At 46.8% G+C, this 26,227-nt stretch overlaps 1 long non-coding RNA gene across 1 annotated transcript; it reads right to left on the bottom strand.

Annotated features, from left to right (window-relative positions):
• Positions 1-472: 472 nt before the first annotated feature.
• Positions 473-21,741, bottom strand: LOC147692325 (uncharacterized). Its single transcript, XR_015300022.1, has 3 exons — positions 15,840-21,741; positions 7,410-9,442; positions 473-861 (listed from the first exon to the last, which is right to left on the bottom strand). It is a non-coding gene; the product is annotated as an uncharacterized LOC147692325 (long non-coding RNA).
• Positions 21,742-26,227: the final 4,486 nt, after the last annotated feature.

The raw sequence follows: 26,227 nt of genomic DNA, 5'->3' as shown, positions 1-26,227 counted from the left end.
AAAAGCAACAAACAGTTGCCCCAAACATCTGTGCCCGCCAATAAACACGGTGGTTTCCTACATGCATGCATCTACAGATTCGCCCCACAGAACAATATGATATAAAGCAGTCTGAGAAACACGAGTCACTACAGTATAGAAAAGTTCACCCAAAGTTAGTTGCATCTATAAAAAGGCAACTCACTTAAACTTAAAGTCTACCCCAAAGAATTAGGTTTAAATAAGTTAAATTTAAAATAAAAAAAAGGCAAGTGGTCTTTTACTGAGAAATACACTCGTAATGAATCGGGAACTAAATACTGGATGAGCATCGACCAACAAAAATGCGGTCATATGCGCTTCACCATTTATGTGGACCCACTTAAGAGTAGTGGCACCAATGTAGATACAAAGATCTTGCAGAGTTGATTACCTAATCAACCACCAGGGATATAAACCTCCTCCCAAGTCAGATCTGCTCCAGCCACACTAAGTTTCCAGGTCCATAACTCTGAAAAGACAAGTAAACAGATTGAATACCACCCCACCCCTCCCAATCAAACGTAGCGTCTGAAGTTTAAAAAACATACCGCATTACGATATCCATAAGTAGTTAGTGGTAGATAATAGGCGGTCATAAGAAACTCGCTCATCGTAAATACCCTGTCTTTGTCCCTTGCAGCACTCTTTGGAAATAAAGGATGGTCTTCGTCTGCAGAAATAAGGATAGTTAGACCACTCCCACATACAAATTAATGTAATGCACATTAAATCACACTAAAGGACTGCAAAGTCAGCATTCACATACTTCCAAAATCAACTACCAATGCATTCACAAAAAGAGCAGAGGTACCTACCCATTTCAATGAGGTACCAATATGACTTGGATAATTTCATTTTTTTTTTTTTTAAATGATTTTTATTTTTCCTTTTTCTTAATATGCACATTGTATTTTACATCATACATTTGTATATTTTATACATCAAAAATTTCCAATTTCGCTGGTTTGAAGTTTAACATAATATAAACAATATAAGCAATATAGATTTATCTTGCCAGATAAATTACAGTTCAAGAGTTCATATTCTGTTTCAGTATCTTATATTGCCATCCTTTCTTTCCATTTGATTATTGGTTCCCAGATTTTGAGCCCAAGTCTCCTACCCCTTTTCCCCTTGCGTGCATAAATAGCTTTCTCAGGGTTATAACTAGCTAGTAAATTTGCCAGCCATACATGCATTCCTGGGGGTACCTTGTCTAGCCAAGCTCTTGCTATTGTTAATCTCATAACTGCGGTGGCTATAAACATGAATTCCTTCTGAACAGTACCATCTTGATTATCTCTCCCGAACAGTATCATCATGGGTGTCATTTTGGTTCGTATGTCAAGAGTATTACTAAGAAAATCTTCCATATTTTTGATCAGTGAATAAAGCTGAGGGCAGGTGGCAAACATATGGATAATGTCTGCATCCCCTGCATTACAACGTGGACAGGTGGTGCCAGTGGTGCCTCCCCATTTAGCTATCCTGGCGGGAGTATGGTACAACGAGAATAAAGTCTTATAATGTTGCGATTGCATGGGACCTGAGCACAGAACATTACATCCCATGTCCAGAGATTCTTGAAAATTTCCAGTCTCCCCACCCAATTTTTCGATCCATTTGTTGCCAACTTTCTCTAAGTCATCCATTTTACTTTTTGCTAGACATGCATAAAAAGATCTAATTGTACAGTCCCTCCCCATTTTTATTTTCTCCAATACTTCATTAGTACTAAAACCCGCACTGCCACCTTGCTTACGACAGAGGAAGCTCCTTACCTGCAGGTATTTGAAAAAATCTTTCCTCTCAATCCCATACTTAAGGCTAAGATCTGTGAATTGAAGTAACTCCTCCCCATCCATTAAGTCCCCAATCTGCCCTATTCCTTTTTGATACCAACTCAACATTATCGAGTCTGCAAATACTTCCGCCGGGAAAGATCTATTCTTATAGAGCCTGGTGTACCTGTTATATCTTCCCATCCTCATTTTTTTTAGGAATGCTATCCATACCCTACCTGCTGCCACTACTGTCTTAAACCTAGTCCGTTTGTGATAACCAAACTCAATTCTATTTAAAAAATTATTTTCTGCCTCTGCCCCTAATACTATAGAATAAACTTCTGTTGACATAGTCGTAACCCTGCTATCACTTCCTCCCCCCCCAATTAACCCCTGCATATACTGAAGTGCTGCCGCCATTTGATATAACCTAAAGTCAGGTATCCCCCACCCACCTCTTTCTCTTGGGAGGGTCATATATCTATAGGCCCGTCTAGTTTTCCCGTGTGCCCAAATAAATCTATTAAGTACTTTCTCTAACAAATTAAACCATCTAGCCTCAAATACTAAAGGAATAGAGCGGAAGAAATATAAAAATTTAGGTAAAATTAACATTTTAATTACATTTGTGCAGCCCATAAGGGAAAGGTGCAAATTATTCATCCTTTCTAAATCTTTTTTGACTTTATCAATTAGAGGTGCCAAATTCTGCTCTACTATGATATCCAAACTTGCCGTTAAGAGCACCCCTAAGTACACTGCTGAGTTGACCACCCTATCATCAGTACATACAGTATATCTATTTTTAATTATCTGCGTTTTTAATCTATTTAGGCTATATCCTGAGATCTTCCCAAACCTCTGAGCCTCTAACTCCACCTCCTTTATAGCTATGGTCGGATTAGGCGTTAAAATTGCAACATCGTCTGCGTAGGCTAAGGTCTTCACCACACAATTATTAATCCTCATTGGTTGTATCATTTGATTAGCTTCAAGCCTACGCAATAATGGTTCCAAATATAGCGCAAACAACAGGGGAGAGGAGGGACATCCCTGCCTAGTCCCCCTAGCTATTTTTACTTCATCAGAAAGCCCCCCATTCACTCTTATACTTGCTGTTGGAGCATTATACAGTACCCGTATGGCTTTTATAAAAGGTTCCCCCAGACCACACCACCTCATAACCTGCCACAGGTAATCCCATGAGACCCTGTCGAATGCCTTCTCGGCGTCCAGAAATAATGCTGCGACAGGGTCTCCTAGGACATCCGCAGAGTCCAACATCGTGATCACCGTCCTTACATGTTGCGTGGTCCCTTTCCCAGGGATGAATCCATGCTGGCTAGGGGTTACCAGCTGCTCAATTATCCCAGCTAGCCTTTTTGCTAATATTTTAGAGTAGATTTTAACGTCCGAGTTCATTAATGTGATTGGCCTATATGACCCTGGTGTTTCTGGTGGCTTCCCCTTTTTCAAAATAACTATTATGTTAGCACCACCCCAAGTCTCCGGACTAGATTCCCCTACCTGTGCTTGCTGCATTATATTAAACATGTCTGTCAAAAGCTCATTTTGGAATATTTGATAAAATTCAAGCGGGATCTGATCCGGTCCTGCTGCTTTCCCTGCCGGTAGGCTTCCAAGAGCTTCCGCTAACTCTACAGGCTGCAAAGGTCTATCTAATATCTCCCTGTCTTCTGCTGATATTGTTGGTGGCGGGATATTCCTCAAATATTTATCAATCTCTTCTAAATTCGTTGGATCCTCTGGAGTATATAAATCCCCATAGAATTTCCTGAAGACTTCTCTTACTAGGTTAGTCTCCGTGACCATGTTCCCCTGTACGTCTCTTACTTCCTTTACCCCTGCTTCAGCTGCTCTCTGCCTAGTCCTGATTGCCAGCACCCGCCCCACCTTTTCACTAAGTTCGTATGTTTTTTCCTTTTTTGTTAAGAAATTCTCTGCCGCCTGCCTTGCAAAACCTTCCACTGCCTCAGCTTTTAACGCTGTGATCTTAAGCAGACAGTCCTCTAAGGGTAGGTTGTGTCTTATAGCCCTGCTTAAGTTCCCTTCCTCTCTTAACAACCTCTGTCCTATCTCTTCTCGCCTTTTTCTTTCTCTTTTTTGTCTCCCCATTGCGAAACTAATTGTTTCTCCCCTTACTCCTGCCTTGAATGTATCCCAGACCACCCCTGGGGCTGCTGTCCCCCTATTTATATCCCAAAACCATTTGATCCAAACAACCATGTGCTCCCTATATGCAGGATCCTTTAAAAGGCCTCTCTCAAAAGTCCATTGTGCGGGAATTCTTGGTATTTGGCTGATTTTAATAGTAAGGATCACCGGACTATGGTCTGAGATTACCCTGGGTAACTTCTCCACTTGTGACTCAACTAGTAAACAATTCGTTATCAAAAAATAATCAAGCCTAACCATTACTTTATGAGGGGCAGAAAAGAAAGTACAACCATCAAGGTGTGGATGTAATTTTACCCAAGGATCTACCAAAGCGTTATGTGTGACCATGTCTGCCAGCGCCCTAAATACTTTCCTTTTCCTACCTCTATAGGTCGCATTTTCTTGTGTAAACGAGCTCTCTAAATCATGTATATTAAAATCTCCACAACATACTATGGGTTCATTCCACTGGGCTAACTCCGCATCAAGAAACTGAAATACGTCAGGGTCATCTTCTGTTGATCCATAGATAGTAACTAGCGTTAGTTTCTGTCCTTTGAAACAGATTTCTAGGATAGCCCATCTGCCCCATTTGTCTTCCTTCTTCTTCCCTACCACGACATCCCTTTGTCTACCCAGGATTGCTACTCCTCTGGTCCTAGTCTCTTGTCTAGATCTTGCCAACAAATCAAATCCTAATTGCTCTAAGAGGTATGCCCTACTTGTCTCTATATGGGTTTCTTGCAGACATATCAAATCTAATCGCAGAGATTTCAAATACGCTGCAACTCTCATTCTCTTATTAGGCTCATTTAAACCACATACATTCAGTGATACTATCCTACATGCCATCGTGCTAACTTTGACAGGTACATAACAAGATAAACATTATTTAACATCATCAAACCAGACTGCATATTTTCATAAGTCCTTAAATACATAACAATGTGCCGTACCTTAGAGAGAAAATTTTGTCGTTCCGCCCACCCCCTCCCCTCCCCTCCACCCCTGCTCTGTCCCCACCCCCCCCCTGCCCCACCCTCCCCCCCCTGCTACGGGCAAATAGGTCAATACTGACCTATGTGTGGCTGCTCGCTGCAGTAGTGTCGCTTCCCTTCTCCCTCCCTAGAAACCCGTGTTATCCTGCTCAGTATTCACTTAACTATATACAATATGCAAAAAACTCATTAATTTCCATTTCCATATGCATCTTATGCTGGTTCTGATTCCCTACTCTTCCTATCTTTCTGCGACTCTGTAATTTCAGCCAGATACTCTCCTGCCTTTATCTCCGAGAAGAACATTCTGATATGGCCATTTGTGACAACCTTTAACTTAGATGGGTACATCAAATATGCTTCAGAACCCTGTCGTTGGAACGAGGTAATAAGCTGTCTAAGTTTCCACCTCCGTTCCACGGTCGCATGGCAAAAGTCCGGTCTCGTGAAGAAAGTAATCCCTTCTACTGTCTTTTTTCTGTCTGGTCTCGCAGTTTCCATAACCTCCTGCCTAGCCAAAAAATTCCCAAAGAAGACAAGCATAGCCCTAGGTAAACCATTTTGACCTCTGCCTCTTCCTGCCTTCTGTGTCAATGGGAACCTGTGTGCTCTCTGTATTTCCAGTTCCCACAGCCACTGTGCCTCCGGATAAGCTTCTTTTAGTAGTTTAATCATAAACCCCCTAGGGTCCTTTCCTTCAAGTCCTTCCTCTATGCCCAGAAAACGTAGGTTATTCCTCCTTTGTCGATTCTCAAAATCTTCCAGTTTCCACTGCAAGTCCTCAATCACCTTCCCTTGCTCAGTTCTTACTTTCTGCCAATCAGTGACTTCATCCTCAAGCCTTCCAGTTCTTTCTTCAACTTGTTCCACTCTGCCTTCCACTTCCACATATTTTCTATTCATTTTCCTGATACTTGTTTGTATTTTCTTGGTGTCCTGCCTTGCTCGTCTGCTTTCTAAGCGGGCTTCTAAATGCATTTGTTTCAGCATGGTAAACATACCATCCAAAGTGGCTTGAGGTGGGGCGTCATTCGAGTCATTTAAGGGGTAGCTCTCAGGTGCATCACCCAGATCTTGCTCCTGATACACCTTGGAAGCGCTACCATAGTCCCATAACAGTTTCCGGTTTGTACTTGTCGCTGCTCTATCCATCTCTCTATCACGCCTTATCATAGTTCTCCTTCTTCTCTTTTGTGTTTCCTTATCTCTGCGTTCACTAGAGAGAGATTTTTCTGACTCTGACCCTGATGAGAGATCTGTGGTTGTAATCTCCTCCTCTGACCCCAACAGTGAAGAATCAGACCCCTCAGTTACTGAGTAGAATTTTTCCCCTTCTGGGGAGCGTAATCTCCTCCCTTTAGCCCCTTTTGTGTAGCTCTGGACACTCTGAATACTTTTCATGCTCCCCCAGTTCGATTGTGCCATTACAGTCCTATCCACAGGTGTTGGCGCTAGTTCTACTTCCAACAGAGCCTCAAGCATTAGAGCATTGTTACTATTAGTGTTATTAGTATTGTTATCTAGATTTACCGTTTCAGCCTGCTCTTGCTCCTTTGTCTGCCCATTACTGGGCTTGCAGGTACTGTTGCTGTTGTTCATTGTCTTCTCCTTGCTGGTTTCGCTCTTGTCACTCCTGGGTTTGTTAGCACTAGCGTCCTCGCCAGCCTTCTCCGCTCGTTGTGCAGCTCCCGCCTGAAGCGTAGGCGTCTCAGCCCCTGGTTGCCTAGCAACCGCCGTGCTTGCGTCCTCGCGGTCGGCGAGCTCGGTTTCCGCGTTTGGATCTGTGTTTACTCCCGGAGCACCGCCGGCGGCCGATACAGATTGCTGCTGCTTGCCTGCAAATGCCTCGGTGACTGTAGGCTGCCGCAAGTCTCTGCTGGAGGTGGGTGCCATGCTCTCGGTGATCATGTGTTTTGCTGCTCCGCTCTCCGATTGAGAGCGCCTCTGTTGTGCCGGCCCTTTGCCTCCAGAAATCTCCGTTGTTTTTGTTTGGTTAGGTGCTTTGATCTCTGCCTTAGTATCGGCTTTTTCTTTCTCTTTTACGGACTTCTCGCCTTTCTTAGGCTGCATCTTTTGCGTAGCGCCGCTCAAGGTGTTAGCTGTTGTTGCACGTTTATTCTGCGTTGTTTTGGGTATCGTGCCTGTGCGATGTGCCATTCTCACGGCTGCAGTGACACCATAAACCACTGACTTCTTAAGATGCTTGAAGCAGAAAGATCCCAAGGTTGAAAGCACCTTTTGTAGTGCTTTAGTGCCTAGGCTTGTGGCTCCTTTAGTAGCTCCTTTCACTCGCAGTATGTTTTGTAGAATCAGCATAATTTACTTCTTAAGTCCAGCCATTATTCACTGAGGCAGGGAGAAGGGATTACTGCGACCGCTCTCTACCACAGCATGGCGGCCATCTTGCCCCCCAGCTAGCACCGATGACTTGGATAATTTCAAGTATTAATAAGATTAACCTTTTTTCGCAGGACGAGTGACCATGTAGAACCCAAGACGCCAAATAGGAACCGAAGTTAAAGCATACCATACAAAAGACAGGTAAGCAGACGTTTTTGTGGGAGATCCAAGAGCAGACAGTTGAGAAACAGCAACTAGTTGGTGTGCCTTCGTGGTGATCTGCCCGGATCCTGCACTCATTGCTCCCGATCTACGATTAATCTGAAACAGTCCACAAGTTATTGCCCCCCCCCCTTTAAAACCACAATCGCAACCTTCAGGTTCTCCTCACCATTCTTCGCTCTTTTGATCCAATAATCACTCACCATTAACTCAAATAGCAAGCGTTCCTCCACATGAAATTTGCAACAAATGACCGGCTGTCAAATATTGTATGGTAAGACTTTGATCTAAAAAGATAACCGTTTTTGCCAACATTTCAGTTACAGTGCATAAAATAACCTCAGTCGTCCTCTATTCCCATGAAGTTTAGCGAGAGAATGATTAGACTTACTATATAAATGTGCCCAGGAAAAAAGGGGACGTCTAGTAGCAAAAACGTCAAGCTAGAACTAACCAACAAAGGAGCATTACGAACTGTTGCAGGCAGAACTATTTGGTTGGATGCTGATTGATGAAGAAACAGCGATTCTGAAAACCATAGGACCCATCCCATGCATTAGTACTATGGGGCAATATTCTGGTTGGCCCTTTATTGGTCCCAAAAGAAAACCCTTTTATTACGCCCAAGAGCCTTGAAACGATGGAAAAGAAAAGCATGGGTAAAAAAAAAAATCGGGGTAGGGCTTGGAGGATCTTGCAGGGGCATGGTCGATTCAATTAAGAGTGTGGCTTAAAAACACCCAAGCTAAAAATCTTTAATGTCCTGCCAGTCTGGCAGTTTACTGCTTCCATTGTTGTGCCTATATATAAATATTAATATACAGCAAGTACAATTACACCTACAACAAGCCAGGGCTATTGGCTTTGTCAATGGATGTTACCTGCAAATGATAAATAAGCAACAACTATGGGATATGGAGAGACAACATGCATCCATTCTGAAATGATGAGAATGGAACAAACTACTAGTCTCTTTGAAGTTACAAGAAAGGGAAGGGTGGTACTGCCAGAGTTAAGCGAGTCTCAGCACCTGCTCAGGACCCAGCCCACCAAAGCCCTTCAGAGAAGCATCCTGAAATGCAGGTAATACCTTCTGTGTAATCAAGTTCACACCCCTGGTTAAAGAAATACTTTTTTTATTATGTTGAGACTTAACCACATTTTGCGTGGATTGCTGTATGATTTATGTAGCAACCATTGTCCGGGCGCGGCTCATTTGTCAGGCTTGAAGATCGAAACCAGACCTTTGCTTGGCTCACCCTGTTATGTGTTGGCTTGTCACCAATCACCATTGCGTTTCACTGTCTGATGCTCCATTGCATCCAAACCTCTTCATTATTAGGAGGCACTGGTAAAAGTTAAACCTCTACCTTTGATCTATTCAAAAGATGGACCATATTACTAGTCTGAATCCAGTTATAGCACACAATCACACTACCAGTACGTTACCTGTTTAAATTATCGTAAGGTGCACATTAGGCAAATGTTGGTCTTCGCAGGTCCTAAAAAGAACACCGACTAACAAAAAGAAGAATCTAGAAACTTTTCTGTACTGGTTCAACCCCTTCAAGACTAGTAACCTTAAGTATAAGGCGGCAAGTTAAGCAACGACTCCAGAAGCTTGATTTTAATTGCAATCATACATGGAAAACTTTAGGTTTCCAGTGGCCACATTTTCAAGAAGTGGCAGTAAAATAAGCCTTTTAAGGGCACCTGTGTTAAGCTGTATTGTTTGTCTCTGAATACATCGTTAACCATGTAGTTATACATGTACCCAGACATACCTCGCCTCAAGTTCTCTCGTCTACAACCATGGGAAAGCAGCCATTGATGGCCCGGATCTTATCAGCCCCACTGATCATGAATAACGTACTACAGGCTTAGGTCCAAGCTAAACACCTACAATACATAAGATAAGAAATGCGTTACTTACCTGTAACAGCAGTTATCCAGTATTGGTGTCTTTCATAGATTCACATGCCTGAATCATTCCCCGTCGCCGAGACGGGAGCCTCCGGTACATAAAAAAGTAATGTCCTAAGGACATACATAGAGAACATAGGCCGAAGGGCCTCCCCTTTGGGGCCTTTCCACGTCCTTATGTAAAAAGGACCGAACTCTCATCGTTAGCCAATCAGCTCCGACCTCCCTCTAGAACCTTCCCGGGAGGAGCCTCCGTCCCTCAGATTTTCGTACGCACCCAGCTAGGGTGTCGCAACTAGACATAGAGGTACGTGAGTCCTTACCGGGGAGGCGGGAGGGTTGCATGTGAATCTATGAAAGACACCAATACTGGATAACTGCTGTTACAGGTAAGTAACGCATTTCTTATCCAGTATTTGGGTGTCTTTCATAGATTCACATGCCTGAATCAGAGTAGCCAGCAGTTATACATGCATAATGGTAAAGCACATTCTCACCTCCAGCAGATCTGCATAAAGTACAGACAACATGAGAGAACATGGTAATATACAGTCATGCATATAGCAGAAAAACCATGAAGAATGTGCATACCTGGATGGCGGGACGAGGTAAGGCTCACCTTATTGGAAGAGATGGCGCAGCACCGCTTGTCCCACTGCAGCATCCTTCTGCAGTTCGATGTCCAGGCAGTAATGCTTGGAAAAGGTGTGCGGGGACTTCCAGGTCGCCGCTCGGCAAATGTCCAGGACCGTCACTCCAGCGAAGAGCGCCGCCGACGCGGACATCGCTCTGGTAGAGTGGGCAGCCACTCGGTCCGTTAAAGGCCGTCCGGCCTGATCATGGCAAAACGCAATCGCTGATGAAATCCAGCGGGAGATGCTCTGTTTTGTTAGGGGCAAACCCATTCGCGGGTTGCTGTAGGCTACAAACAGTTGAGAAGACTTTCGTACATCTTTGGTTCTGTCCAAGTAGAATTTGAGACATCTTTTAAGGTCCAAGGAATGCAGCGCCCTTTCTGCCGCTGTGGAAGGGTTCGCAAAAAAGGACTTGAGGACAATTGGTTCGTTCAGATGAAAGTCTGAAGGCACTTTAGGTATGAATTTAGGGTTGGGCCTGAGTACCACTCGGTCGTGCCTGAATTGGAGATACGGTTCCTGAATAGACAGCGCCTGAAGTTCGCTGACCCTCCTGGCTGACGTCAGGGCGAGCAGGAGTGCCGTTTTCCAGGAGAGATGTTTGAGAGAGGCCCGGTGTATGGGCTCGAATGGGTGTTTCATGAGTTGGTTGAGCACCAAGTTCAACTGCCAGGTTGGAGGGACTTTCCGAGGCCTCGGAAAGGATCTGTAGAGCCCCTTCAGAAATTGCTTTATCAGCCGACTGGACCATAGTGAAGGCCCTGATGAGGTCCTGGTGAATCTAGAAATCGCAGCCAGATGAACCTTAATGGAGGCGTGAGCCAGCCCCGATTGAGCCAGGTGGAGGAGGTACGGTAGCAGCTGCACTGGGGTGACCCGTAGAGGGTGTAAGCCCTGTTCCGAACACCACAAGCAGAACCTCTTCCACTTCAGCGAGTAGGTCTTGTTCGTGCTGCCCGCCCTCGCTTTGGCTAGGACGGCCCTGCAGTCCTGCGGGATCTCTAGGTCTCCGAACTCTCGGTGCTCAGGAGCCAGGCCCATAATTTGAGAGAGCGGAGGTTCGGGTGGTGTACCTGGCCTCCGGACATCGTTAAGAGGTTCGGGTGTTGTCGCAGGTGAATCGGGGGCCTGACGGAGAGGCGAAGCAGGTCCGAGAACCAGTGTTGTCTCGGCCAGTACGGAGCAATCAGGATCAGGGTGCACGGCTCCGTCTTCATCTTCCGGAGGAGCCTCGGTATCATCGGGAACGGAGGAAAAGCGTACGCAAACACGCTGAACCAGCCGATGGAAAAAGCATTTCCCAACGACCCCTGTTGGGGATGCCAGCTTGCGTAGCTTGGGCATTTGGCGTTCCCTGCTGTCGCGAAGAGATCGATCTTCGGGGCTCCCCATTGCGAGAAGAGGTAGGCCACTGTGTCGCCGTGCAGCTCCCATTCGTGGGAGAGAGAGGTCTGCCTGCTGAGGGCGTCCGCGATGGTATTGTCCTTCCCAGGAACGTACTCCGCCTTGAGGGAGAGCCCGTGCGCCACCAACCAGTTCCAGATTTTCTGCGATTCTCGTGAGAGAGAGAGATCGCGTTCCCCCTTGTTTGTTCAGGTAGTGCATCGTCGTGGTGTTGTCCGTTTTGACGAGCACCGGGGAAGTTCCGATACGTGGCAGGAATGCCTGCAGAAGAGCCAGATACACAGCCCTCAGCTCCAAGAGGTTGATGTGTAGTAGTTTCTCTTGGGCCTCCCATTTGCCGCTGACTCGAAGGTCCAATAGAACAGCGCCCCAGCCTTCCAGGGAGGCATCTGTCGTGATGACCAGAGGTGCCGGCGGCAGGAGGAACTGCAAGCCGGCCGTCAGGTGTTTCCGCCTTCTCCACCACAGAAGGGCCTTTATGATGGCTGGTGTGATCCTGATAACGTCCTCGAACGAGCCGGAACTCTGTTTCCATTGGCGCGCCAGAGCCTCCTGCAGGGGACGCATGCGGAGCCGGCAGTGCGGTATGAGGAGAATGCAGGAGGACATCATCCCCAGCAGGGAGGTGAATGTCCTGACTTTGATGCGAGATTTCTTGGCCACCGCCGCGGCCAGAGACAGTATTTTGTTGGTCCTGTCCTCCGAGGGGAAGGCCTTTGCGCAATCCGTGTCTAAGGTAGCCCCTAGGAAGGTGATCCTCGTGGATGGAGTAGTGCAGGATTTTTTGAGGTTGATCGTCAGACCCAGCTGTTGAAAAAGTGCGCTGCAGGCGTTGGAGGAAGCGGTCGCGCCCCCCGGAGAAGGCGCCTTCACCAGCCAGTCGTCCAGGTAGGGGAATACCTGGTGACCTCTTTGCCGCAGGAAGGCTGCCACCGGTGCCAAGCACTTCGTGAAGATACGCGGCGCGGATTTGAGGCCGAAGGGCAAGACCGTGAACTGATAATGTCTGCCTGCTACCTCGAACCGCAGGAACCTCCTGTGCCTTGTGAGGATGGGGATATGGTAGTAGGCGTCCTGTAAGTCCAGGGAGACCATCGAGTCTCCCCTCACCAGCGCTCCCAGGATCTCCTGCAACGTCACCATCCGGAAGGACTGACTCCGAAGGAAGGCGTTGAGCGCCCGGAGGTCCAGGATTGGTCTCCACTTGTCTCCCTTCTGTTGGACCAGGAAGAAGTGGGAATAAAATCCAGTCCCCTTCTGGGACGCTGGGACCCTCTCGATGGCTCCTTTTACCAACATGGCGGAGACTTCCTTGAGAAGGAGGTGCAGGTGTTTGTGAGCACGCTTCAGCGGGGGTGTGTTGGGAGGGGTGTTGATAATTTCGAGGGAATGTCCAAATTGAATTATCTGTAGTACCCACCGATCCGTAGTGATTTTTCGCCAATTGGGGAGGAAGTGGGTCAGTTTTCCTCCAATTTGAAAGGATTGAGACGGTGGTGGGACTGGCTGGAGTAAATGGTCACTGGCGGCCGCCAGCGCCCTTCTTGGCGGATTTGCCTCTGAAGGACAACCTCCCATAGGACGACTGTCGGTTCTGTTGTTTGTGCTGGGGCTGGTTCCTGTTGCCGTAGGAGTAGGACGACCTATTTTGGTAGGAACCTCTGTAGGAATACTGGCCTCAGGAGCGGCCACCCCGAAAGGACTGGTTCCGGGACTGGAGGGAGCCCAGCGCCCTTGCTGTGTCGGTATCCTTCTTAATGGCCTGGAGTGCTTCGTCGATCTTTTCCCCAAAAAGAAACTGACCGTCGAATGGCATGTCCAGTACCTTAGATTGGACCTCTTGTCGAAAGGACGTTGCCTTGAGCCAGCCCTGGCGCCGGAGCACGGCAGCCCCGGCCAACTGGCGGAATCCAGTCATGGCTGCGTCGATGGCGCAGTCGATGATCTCTGCAGCTGAGTTCTGTCCTTCCGCCAGGAGAGCTTTCACCTCGTCCTGGACCGTGGCCGGCAGGTCTTGCAGGTAGGGGGCAATGTCTTCCCACAGCTGGCGGTTGTAGCGCCCTAGCAGGGCGATGGAATTTGCCACCTTGATGGTCATGGCGGACGTGGTAGAGAACCGCTTGCCAATGGTGTCCAATTTTCTGCCCTCCTTGTCCGGGGGTGCGGACAGTGGCGAGGATGGGTTGCGGGATTGTTTTTGAGCCGCCTGAGTCACTACCGAATCCGGTTTGGGGTGGCCGGTAAGGCAGGCCGGCGCGGTAAGCGGGGCCTTATATTTTTTGTCCAGGCGCGGAACAACCGCAGGCACCGAGGCAGGAGTAAGCATCAACTTCTTGCCTTGTTCCCACAGAAAGTCTATAACTGGAATAGACTTGGCCGACTTCTGGCTGTGTTCTTTGAAATCATGGAGGAAGCATTCCGTTTCCGTGGATTCCACCGCCATGTGGAACCTCTTAGCCGCCCTGTCCACTAGCCTGTGGAACCCCCCGACGTCCGTCGCTTCGGTTTGGCGCGGTTGTGGGGACGCCGGGGTTGACGAATGCTGGGATGACGCAGCATCGGCGTCGTCGTTTCTCTGGTCCGAGTCGACGTCTTGCACTTCACCTTCCTCCAAGTCCGCCTCCCCCTCCTCATCCTCAGAGGAGTCCTCTACCTGAGGCTGGGGCCGAGCACGAGGTTGGGGTTGGTTCCGAGGCCGGGCCTGGAGAGCGGAAGGACGCGAGGCAGACGGCTGCGCCTGGGTGACCGGTGCCTGGGTTCCGCTGTCGGCATCCGGGAATCTCTGCTTATAGTCCTGCACTAGGCAGCGCAAATCGTTGACCAGGGATACGGGCAAACAGATCATCGGGGTGGTTTCCGTGCGGACACTTGAGTGTACGGAACGTTCCTGATACATGACTTCCTCCTGGTCCTCGTGATTGTCCGATAGGGAGGTGGCCGGATCGGGCTGGTTCTCCTCATCGGAATCCTCACTCTGCAGAGCCACCTGCTCCTGATCGGGTGGCAACCCCTTCGTTGGGGGAACCGAGGAGGGTGGAATCGAGTGAATGGAGACCTCGACCAATCTTGATTCCTTCCAAGATGGCGCCGGGGTCCCTTCCGACGACGTGCGTGAAGATGGCGCGCCCGCCGCCTGGGTTGGCGACTGCAACGATTCCGGTATTGTTGATGGAACCAAAGTCTGCGGGGACAATTGAACCGTGGACTTACTGGTGGTAGAGCCTTCAACTCGAGATTGCTTGGGTGAAGGCGGGCCTTTCGAACCTGACCTTGACTGTTTAGGTGACGATCCTTCGGTTTGAGATTTCTTCGGCGAAGGCCGACCTTTCGAACTTGACTTGGATCTCTTAGGCGACGATGACGCAGACAGTGGGGACACCGTTGATGATCCTGTTTTGGTCTTGGACGAAGACTTCAGAGGAATGGTAGAGGAGACCGGTGCGCCTGAGGACGCAGTGGTGGTCGTCGTGGCCGTCGCGGAGGGCGATGAGGCCGTAGTGGTCGACACGGTGGTCGAGACCGAGGTGGTCCGCTTAGTAGATGGAGCGGGTTTCTTGAACCTCTGGTCGTCTCGAGCAGACACGGAGGAGGTGGTGGAACGTGCCTCCGAAGGCTTCCTGTGCGCCTTCTTGGGAGGAGTGTCTGTCTCTCCAGGGGACTGCTCCCTGGGTCTCTTCTTGGAGACTTTTGAGGACACGGAGACACTACCCTCGGAAGATTCCAGAGTGTCTCGGTCCTTAAGCCTGTCGAGCCATTCGAGAAGGCGAGCCTCTCTTTCCTTTACAGTCTTCTTTGGGAAGGCTCTACACACCCTACACTTGTCAGAGACGTGGTCAGGGTACAGGCAATACAAGCACAGATCGTGCTTATCCTCCGCTTGAATCCGCTTCTTGCCGCAGGAGGAACAGGCCCTGAGAAGGGCTTTCTTTTGCGAGTCTGCCATGGATGAAGCCTTTTTATTGGATTCCGACATGGGAGACGGCAGTCGAAGATAGGATAATTATTCCTTTGAACAGAGGGATTTTCCAGAGAAGTTTGAGACTTCGAAGCAATAAACCTGAAGAGCTCAGGCTGGAGACTCCCTAGCACAACGTGCGGTAGAAAATCTGAGGGACGGAGGCTCCTCCCGGGAAGGTTCTAGAGGGAGGTCGGAGCTGATTGGCTAACGATGAGAGTTCGGTCCTTTTTACATAAGGACGTGGAAAGGCCCCAAAGGGGAGGCCCTTCGGCCTATGTTCTCTATGTATGTCCTTAGGACATTACTTTTTTATGTACCGGAGGCTCCCGTCTCGGCGACGGGGAATGATTCAGGCATGTGAATCTATGAAAGACACCCAAATACTGGATAACAAGCTTATTGCTTGGGTGTAGAGGAGCCACATTTATTACGATAAACTAGACAATGCTGCCACAGGAGAGAACATTTTAGGACCTTTTAGTACTGTTCAATTTCTGTAAACATATGGTATTAAACAGACCATAAAGATGAACTAGGACTGGCAAGTACCAGTTGTAGTTTACATTCGAAGCCCTCATTTTAACAGGTGTGGACCTAAAAACACTTCATTTCTTCCAATATGTCCACCTCCCGCTAACTAAAGGCATACATATTGTTCCAGACAGCTTACCTTACTATAACACGCTTTCGAGAAAAGTTCTAGCATTATTATTTTTTAGGGCTAAAAACCATTAAAGTATGTACATTACTTCCAGGACACACTGGTAGTTTTAGCACTTGGAAACTGCGCAGCCTGCATTATTTTCCAAAATGGACCGAACAGAACAGTAGTAAATTAACCTGGGGGAGAAAGAAAATAAACTACAAGTTCAACAACCCCCTCTTCACTCCTAGAGCAGACTGAACATACCTGTAAAATGGAGATGGGGGGTGGGTGGGGGGCTATCGAACACAGTCTCTGGAGATCGCATTAGGGTTCTTGGTCGGGTCAGAAGTTGCAGACTTTGCTTCAGACATTTCAATTTTAAGAAAGTGCATTCTCGCCTATCAGTTAGCATTCATGGTGACTTCGGCGTTGAGAGTCAAACTTAAATGTGGAAGAAGGCTAGAAACAGAATTGCGCAGACCTTCTCAGCAATATTATACACGGTTGGTTGGAGCCTTAAAACAACCCACAACGAAGCACAACGCGGTATCTACTCCCAAGTAAACGGGGCAGTCAGGGAAACAAAGTCTTATCTTTGCTCAGGGTATTCCCAAAGCCAGTACCTGGTATCCAGATTAAGCTGCAGTTACACTACAGGTTTCCAGATCCAATGTTCTGTGAAAAGACAAGTCAACATGGTCAATACAACCATTCCCCCCCCCCGCCCCACACCCCATGGCTATCAAACACTGCAGGCCAACACTGAAACGACATAACCATGGCAGATTCAAATGGTAAGTAGACTGTCCGAACCGCAACTACAGCGAACCGAGCAGGTAAAAAACAGCATTGAGAGCAAACTTATTTTAACCAAAAGACCTGTGGTTCTTTGCAGCTGTAACCAGAGATCTGAAGAGGCTCAGACGGGGCCTTTAATTTTCAACAGGTGTTGCAGAGGTAGACTCTTCCACCATCCGGATCCAAAAACCACAAAACGACAAACTTCAAAGGATCAGTTATTTTTCCAGTCTCAAATCTGCAAAACAGAGTACAGATTGCGCGCCCCCCCAACCACAATTAAAAAGCCTTTTAATTTATAAGCATATCCTTTGAGACCAAGAAACAAAGTGGGAGATTACAGACTACTATAAAAAAAAACTCCTTTCTAACACTGGCCACTCCACACATTACCCCTCAAGAACACTCACCAAGAACAGAGCGTCTTTTCTTCTGAAGAACTAAAAGATAGTTAATAGGCCCACCCACAAGTTATTCTGATATAACGAAGACTGTTCATTGGCTTCCAAATCCAACTACCCACAAGCTTCATAACAAACCTATACGGTCAGTGGGCTTACCAGTTGATTATATTACAGACCTCCACCCAATTCAATATGTGTACCCATATTTCATGGACAATTTAGTATATTAGCAAGACTATTGTCATTCATTTTCTGTAGAAGGATTAGACATTTAGAACTAAGATGCCAAACAGAAGTCAAGGCATACCATACAAAAAGCAGGGAAGCAGACGTTGTCAGGGAGAGATCCAAGAGCAGACGACAGAGAACCCGCTCTAGTTTGTGTGCCTTCGCGGTGGTCTGCCCAGCTCCTGTAGTCCTTGCTCATGATTTAGGGCCATCTGCAAGAGTGCACAATAGTTACTCCCTCACACCATGCCCCCCCTCCCCCCAATGCTGCCCACAACATTGAACCCGGACCCATTAGATCGATTCCAATATTTCCCTTAGGGTGCACAATCTGCCGCTGCTTCAACACTGGCCTATGGCCACCTAGCAGAGTTTGTGTAACAAGCTGCACAAGATGTGTTGCCATGGCTCAGAACAATTGATGGCCCGGATCGCAACACAACCCACTAACCAAGAACTCACCAAGTGCTACAGGGTTAGGTCCAAGCAACCATCCACGACACAGAACATGCTTATTCCTGTAGTGTCCTGTCCAAGAGCAGAATTCACAACGACAAACTAGACCAGGCTGCCACAGTGGCAAACACCTTCCTTGTAGGGATTTTTGTACAATTCAATTTCTACAAAACTTAAGGTATGAAACAGTAGACAACTACACAATTTGAATAAAAGAAATGGGCCAAGTACCAGTTACAGTTTAGATTCCGAGCCTTTACGCTGAGACCGCAATGTGTGAACCCTCAAGTACTTAATTTCTTCCTAAAGCACAGACATGTTTAATATTCTGCCCCACGCCGCCTCCAAAGGACAAACCTTACAAGACACATCGGGGAACATGCTTATTGTTCAAGTGGCGTTGGGGAAGCCACGTTTATTACGACAAACTAAACTATGTTGCCACAGAAGCAAAATGTGTACAATTCTATATACACACACACTAATAGTGTACTGATGGTACATTCCATTCGAAAACTGCACAATTGAAAGATAATAAATTGCCAATATAAATTAAGGTTTACACACCGCAATAGTTGTGTGGATCTACCAGTACTTGATTGCTTCTATTCTTCAGATCTGTACCTACAGGTCTAAAATTCCCCAAAAAGGGGGCATAAACATCTAGTAACCAGCTTACCTTGCCAGAACACGCTTTTGAGTAAAGATCTAGCCAGTTTTGGGGGGTAAAACCTAGGAAAAGTTAATTTCTTCCAGGACACGAGTAGTGAATAGGTAATCGCTCAGAAAAGGTGCAGGAAGTATGCTTTTCCACAATGGACGAAAGTAAACTTGTTAGTCAACCTGGGGGAGAGTTAAGACAAAATAAAAAACAAAAAGCTACTTCAATGTAACAACCACCCCCCCCCCCCCTCTTCCCTTCCGAAGCAGATTGAATATACCTATACAACACAAGGCTACTTCGTAAAGAGTAAGATGTAACACAAAAAAACAAAATCAAACTGTCTCTGGAGGACCAGATGCAGATCTTAGCCAGGGTCAGACCGGACATTGCAGAAATGGGCTTCAGGCATGGCTGCAAGAGAGTTTGAGCTGTCGTTTGTAAGAAAGTAAAGTCTGGGACATCAGCTGTTTCCATTCAATTGAGAAGTCTCGGTTGGCAAGAAGCAATCTGGAAAAAATCTAGAAACAGAATTGCCCACACATCGGTTTAGCAATGCTATGTGGGTTAAAGCTCAAAACCACCTATAACGTAGCACAACTAGGAATAACAGAAACGAGGCATCTACTCACATTACACGGAGCTCTCAGGGACCAGATACCACGAATGAGATTCAACGCTCCTATATAAAATAACCTGTATGGTTGCTACCATTTGGAACTCCAAACCCAAGACTCGCTGTCACAAGCCCATTTCACCATCCACCAGAGCCACTGGAATTGTGCAGGAGATCAAATTATGTGAAGTGACCAACTGCATTATGTGGCAAGAAAATGTGATTTGTATGGCATAATGCAGCACATTCAACTGCAGCATTTTGGTTATCTTAGCACTAACGCTCTGGGAAATGGTTTATTTCACGAGTACAGTTCAAGACCTAAAGATCGAAATCTGCAACTGAAAGTATATAATGTAACCTATGAAACCCTCTGCCACTGCACAAAGTACGGCACTTTTTTGGATGTAACTTCGGATAAGTTATGGGCAAGCCAAGAAACGTATGGATATCTGTACCTGTCCAGCAGCACATAGCGGAGGAGTGTCAAATCGATAGGGAGTTGTGTGTGCCACCACAGAATCGCAAAATTCAAGTGACCCTGCATAAGGAAAAATGTATAACCACCACTACTACTGCCTGTACACTTCCAAATATCCAAAGTATACCTAACACACGGCTTGTAACACTAAAAATCCAGGTGTGTAGGAGGGTATAGATACAATAAGACCCATTAATTTCTGTACAGCTAACTGTTTGCTTGTCTGCAAATAATCTGGAAAGCCAAAACTAAGACCCCCCCCCCCCCCGCCCTAAAGTGCAACGTAGCAATTTTCCACTATAAACAAATGGGTAAGGAAGATATTCTCCCCCATACATACTTGATTTAGAAAAGGAATACTATGCCTCATCTGATTTTAGCTCAAGATTCTGCTGGGCTCCCCTTACACTGCAGTTTTTAAATTATCCCACGAGAGCAGTAAATTCAAGAAGGGAAAGGGCAAAATAAAACGGTTTAAGAAAAGTAGACTCGTGCCCCAAAAATCAAAGTGCAATAAAAGATCCCGTAGGCTAATCTCCCTTAGGTTTACCCTTTATCAGACCGCTTTAATACCGAAAAGCCCACTTATGGCTCCGATATGCTTAGTCCCTCTTGAAAAGACTTATTTTACTTAAACGTATTTATCCATAACTCTTCCCAACTAGACTTTCACAACTTGCATTTGGTAGGCCATGTGAAGGTTGCACCAGCTTCATTCTTCTAAGCAATTCAGTTGTGTCATCTGTAAGGTCTAGAAAAGTCTAAAATAGGACAGTTAAAGCCCCCACCCCCCACACACATACAGTTCGATATATAGAAAACTCAACATTAAAAAAATGACACTTGACCAGGGTAGGGGTAAACAGTGGGCATATACACATGCTAACGATTCCACACTCAAAACACAAACAGTGCCTTAGTTTAACCAGAGATCCCAACATTTAACTAGATGATAAATATATATATGACATTGCTCAACTTTTACCTTTAACAGTGCCAGCATCGCAAATAGCTTGAACTCAATCGACAGAGAAAGTGGTTCGCTCCCATTTCGATTAACTGCCTTCATCACCGATTTGGACCGTTGCTACCGATAAATCTAATCCAACTAGCAAAACTACTTAAATCGGAAAGAAAGCATTGAACTTCTGGCCGCTCACCGTCTACTCGGGTGAAGTTATAATATGGAAAGAAAATTCTTATGAGTTACCCACACGCCCATACCCACCAATAAATATGGAGGTTGTGTATCGGGTGTATCAACTTCCTCGTGTAACTAGATACTGTGAGGTATTCCGAGAAACGCACTATTCATTACCACTAAGGGTCGGGTCACCTGTGGTTAAACAAGTCCAATGCAAATATTTAAGGAGGAATTGGCAGAAAATCGGTTATCAATGAAAACGGAACAGTCTAAGCGGGGGGGGGGGGGGGGGTGCTCGTAGTTCACACATCATTCACACTGGAGTCAACTCACCGAAGTAGTAGCACCTAGGCACAAATATAGGTCTCGGTGGATATTTCCCTGGATATTGCCCAAGAAGGTTCCCGGGCTATCTTCCTTCCAGGACAGATCAAGCTGCAGTCACACTACAGGTCTCCACCTCTAAAGCTCTGTGAAAAGACGAGTCTACCAAAGTTATATACTCCCAACCCACCTCCCCCGTGACTATCAAATACTGCAGGCAAACAGATTCACAACAATTCTGGAGGATTCAACTCAACTAATACTTCCCTCAACTACTCTACTCGTGCTGCAGCAGTCGAGGCGGTAAAACAGAAGCATGGAAAACAAACGCATTTTACCCAAAATATCGGTGTTCCATTGCAGTTGTAACACTAGAGACATGCAGAGGCTCAGACCGGTAAGCAGCTGTTGCCGAGGTCGACTCTCCCACCTCCTGATCCAAAGATTGCAAAAGGACACCTCAAAGGATTCGAGTTATTTCTTCAACCTAAAATCTGTAAAAATTAGACTATAAATTGTCCCCCCCCCCCGCCTGAACCCCCCCCCCCAAAAAAAAACCCCCACAACTAAAGCCTTTCAAATTACAACCATACCTTGCTGAGAGACCAATATGAAGTGGGTGCTTACTGATCCTTCTATGCAACTCAATCAGTTCTAACACATATTATATATAAGGGGTAGGGTATGAACACCATTTCCCCCTGGTACTGGTGGTAGGTACCCAAGGCTCATGAATAATTAAAACAATTGTCACCGGTACCAGACCTTGAGAGGCCTCACATGAAGAACCATGGTATTCACGATATGGTACAGTGAAACCATGCAAGCTTCGGCGGGTGAAGCTTACTCAGTCCATTGGTACCATGGAGGTGAAGCTTGAGCAGTGGGACTAGTGAGGTACAGCGCTGGGCATGGCCTGCGGCCTTTTTGCAGAAATAACAATAGTGGCGTTGCCCCCTTGCGTCTCTTTTAGCATGGGAAAAGCCCAGCACTGCCAGCTCCTCTGAAGGATTCGTGGAAAGTATAGACGGGTGGTGGTGTTTCCTGAGGCACCCCAGAGGAAGAACGCCCATGGCTCCTCTGTGAAGCAGCAGGAGACACTGACGAGCACTTTACAAATCAAAGTCCGACAACATCTGTCATAAACTACAGACCGAAGGTGTGTTTACAAATCGCTAAAGGCATGCTGTTTTTTTTTTTGCAAATGGTGGTTTCTGCCAACCAGGAAGTAGAAACTGCCACATACGGACCCCGTGAGCAGCGGGGACCATCCCGGTGGACGTCGAGAAATGTCATTTTCTCACGTTGGGCTCTGCGTTCAGCAAGATGCCGCTGGTGCTTCTAGGCACCTGCACTGAACACATCTGTCTTTTGAGTACGAGTAGTCTGGTTTAAACTTAAGTGTACCAAGGATCGGAGGTCTCCTTTAAGGGTGTGGTGGGTCGCATTTGTTGAGGTACACCTGTGTGGCACCTACAGGATCACATTGGTACCATCTGCCATTTGCTACTGGTGAATTGTCAGAGTATTTCTGTGATTTACAAGTCAGCCTTGCAATCAGACATACCGCATCGCTCAAAATCTGTTAACAAAATATATGGCGGCAGGGTGCCATGCATTTGCACCATTACCGCACAACTATAAAATGTGTCTGAATGTGAGAAAGCACACCCTTCGGCCCTGTTGGAAACAGAGGCCCTATGTCAGTGCCCGCTATGTCCAGCTAGTATCACTGCCTCAGCTGAGATCTGCGCAATCACCTACACTCTGCTCATTCAGTGCTTGGCCTCTCTGCTGAAACTATCATCGACAATGGCGATTTCGGTGGTGGTTTTGTGAGAAGAGACGAGCGGCCCAGTATAGCAGTAAGACCTCTAGACTTTCTGTCTATTCTGTGTATCCATCCGTCTTTATCCGTGTAAACTATCTACCGTTGCTTTTATTATAGCGCCTGCGCTCACAGAGGTTTTATGGCGCTGGATGCTGATATTAGGTTGATGGGAGGGTGCCAATGGAAACCCTCAGTGCAATATTTCGTTTTCGTTTGTTCCTGGGTTTCGTGGCTCAGATGCCCCTGTGTGCCTCACAAGTTAGATCACCACCTGTTTTTTTTGTCTTCATGGCCTACAGGCATCTCTCGAGGGATGGGCGGTGCGGTGTTCAGACATTGCCCACGCGGTGTTTGCCATCACTGGCTCAGCATAAGGAGCATTTTTGTGACAGAGCAGAGCGGGTCACATAGTGAATTTTGCCAATGGCTGTATCGGCTGAGCCGATGCTCCTGTCTGTGTGCTGCAGTGGGTGTGAACAAGTGGATGACACAACAGCAGGTCAATGCATGTAGGGGGCTGGCTGCATACCCCTAACAGTAAACATGTTAGACAAATCATTTTAGTAATATAAAAAGGTCTTGGTTACACAACTCAGGGGTGGCCCTGACAAATGCCATAGTTGCTAAATACCAACGCCGTGTGATCCTGAGCGCACCTCGTGCCTAGTTCTTTCATCACCCAAAATTCCTGTCTTTTTATCCCATTCTTACAGGTGCTTCTTCATCCCTGCTTTCTCTCTTGGTCCCAATTTCTCTATCCTTCTCTACCTCCCTTTTCTACCTTTATTTTTTTTTCATTTGCTCCCCCTTCCTTCTTCCTTCCTGTCCTTCTCTTTCTCGTTGTTATCTTTCTCACTGTTGTTTTATCTTTCTCTACCCCCTTGTCATTATATTCCTAGCCTCCTATTCATCCCTGCTTCTCAATGTTAACTGTTTTCCTTTCCTTTTCTTCATCCTTCTTTCTTCCCTGGATACTGCTTTCTATCCTTCTCTTTTCCCTTTGTCACTGTCTTCCTATGCGCCGGTGTCCTCCTCGGAAGGATGAACAGCGGATTCCGCTGAGCCAGGATCACATTTTTGCCTCTTTTGGCCAGAGGCAGATGTCGTTAAAACCATGAACCATCCTAAAGTGATGCAAATCCCGCGTGCAAACACACCTACACATACACATGGTGGGAGCCAGAGTATTATACAGTATTAACCCCCTCAGGGCGGGCTGATACTTACAGGTGAGTGCAGCGCGCATGGCGGCGGGCGAGGGTACGAGGCACAGCTCCTGTGCTCGGAGTGGGCTCGGCAGGTCATAGTGGCACCAGGGAGGGGGCCCCTCTCCTCATTGGCTGGCACTCAGAGCTGTCTGTAAGGGCGGTTTTTTAAGTAAACAAGGGGGACCCACTTAATGGCTTTGGACCATGGGTATCGGCTATTTCAAAAGAACAAAGGTCCTAAGCTCAAAACAATTTCTAGAAAAATGAATAACATATGGACCACAATCGGACACCATGTACAGTTCTTCTTATACCCAGCCGGGCATAGAGTTTATTTTAGGAATGTTTGACAAGAAGTCAATTTGAATCTTTTAATCACATAACAAACATAATATTGTTTGAAGTAAGGCACAAGCCTGTGCCGAACTCATCAGAATAAAGAAAAAGTTTGTGAAAAAGGGTGCAGAGGAAAGAATATTTTACATCAGGCAAAGGAAGAGTTGAGCAAAAAAGTGGTACTGCTTTAGAATTCAAATTGGCAGTATTCCCTATAGTAGAACATACAACAGTAAATCACAATAAATAACAATGTATGTCTACATAACAGTGTCGACGGCGTTTCGATCCTATGCTCTAAGATAAAAGGATCATCATCAGGACTTAATATATGCCTGGAATAAAACAATAAAGCCCAGAGGTGGATTTGAAGACGCACTTTCATTTAATGTTTGGCCTCGAGGTTGCGGTACATTGACGATCGAGGGGCTATATCTTTATTGGCCTGGAACGGCTACCCAATTCGGGCTGCCTCGTAAAGAGGAGATAAATGGAGGAACAATCTTGAAAAGGGAAAATTGTATCCCGTAGCGGCATCAATTGGCTGATTAAAGTCGAATGAGCGCCTAGCTTGGCGTTCTCACTCGGGTTCCAGGGGCTCTGTAGCGGCGGTCGGGGGATACAACAATCCGCTCGCTGTAGACTGGATGACGATGCATCTGTTCCACGCTGGCGTTGCAGCTTCCATCTCTGTAAGGGCAGAGCACCGTTACCTTTGCCCAGGGAGGGAGGGAACCAGCTCCAGGCAGGGAGTCCGTCCAGCTGGTGTGAGGAGGGGCACACGGTGTGTCTGCGCTTTCGCAGTGCCTGCCCCTCCACTGATTCACACGGGGAGGGAGGGGGGACGCTGGGTCTCAACTCTGTGATTAAAAGTCTATTTACAAGTCGGGCACAGTCAGGTCGTAAACTTTATTGCGGAAAGGTAATCCTGTCTGATGCAATCCCTGCTGCATTTCACGTTTTATCTTATCTTGCATTTCCTAGGAATATTTACTTTTTTCAAGCTGTGTTTTTCTGCATTTCTTTCACGCAGCATGAGCCTCGTACATGCTCGGAACTCAGTCACAGGGTGAGTTCCCGTTGAGGGTGGTTGTGAGGGGCACGAATGAGACATCTGGGGTTGAGGAAGGCAGTGTGAGTTTCTCGTAGTACCTTGTCATCCGGACCTAATTTGAGCCCTTGTTTAACAGTGAGGTTCCCCTGGTGCTCAGATTTGGGGACCTGTTCTCTTATTTTTCCCTTATCAGACTTTGACGTAGAACAAGAGACAAAAAACGCAAAAGGGCGAAAGAAGGGGGGTGCGAAAGACTAAAAACAGTGACAGAAAATCCCAGGGATAAGAAAGAAGCCGAGCGAGTGAAATAAAAGGGAAGGAAGTGATAATGTTTCAAGTCCGAAAATGTGATGCTGCGAATTAAACATTCCTACGGCTTTTTGGCGCCTTGATTGTCCTCATTCTACCATTCACCATTTTCCTCTGAAGCCTCTCTGTTAGGCAGGGGCCAACACCCATTGGGCTGAACAGCCTTCAGATACACCAGCCACCCCCCCCCACCCCACACCTCAGCTGCCACTTCCCCAGACTCTTTGTTCAGTTTTATTTCCATAATCTGTAATGGTGATGTGTTTCA

The sequence above is a fragment of the Lissotriton vulgaris genome, chromosome 9 (genome assembly GCF_964263255.1).
Source record: "Lissotriton vulgaris chromosome 9, aLisVul1.2, whole genome shotgun sequence".
Lineage (NCBI taxonomy): Eukaryota > Metazoa > Chordata > Amphibia > Caudata > Salamandridae > Lissotriton > Lissotriton vulgaris.
This window is presented reverse-complemented; position numbering and strand designations above follow the sequence as displayed.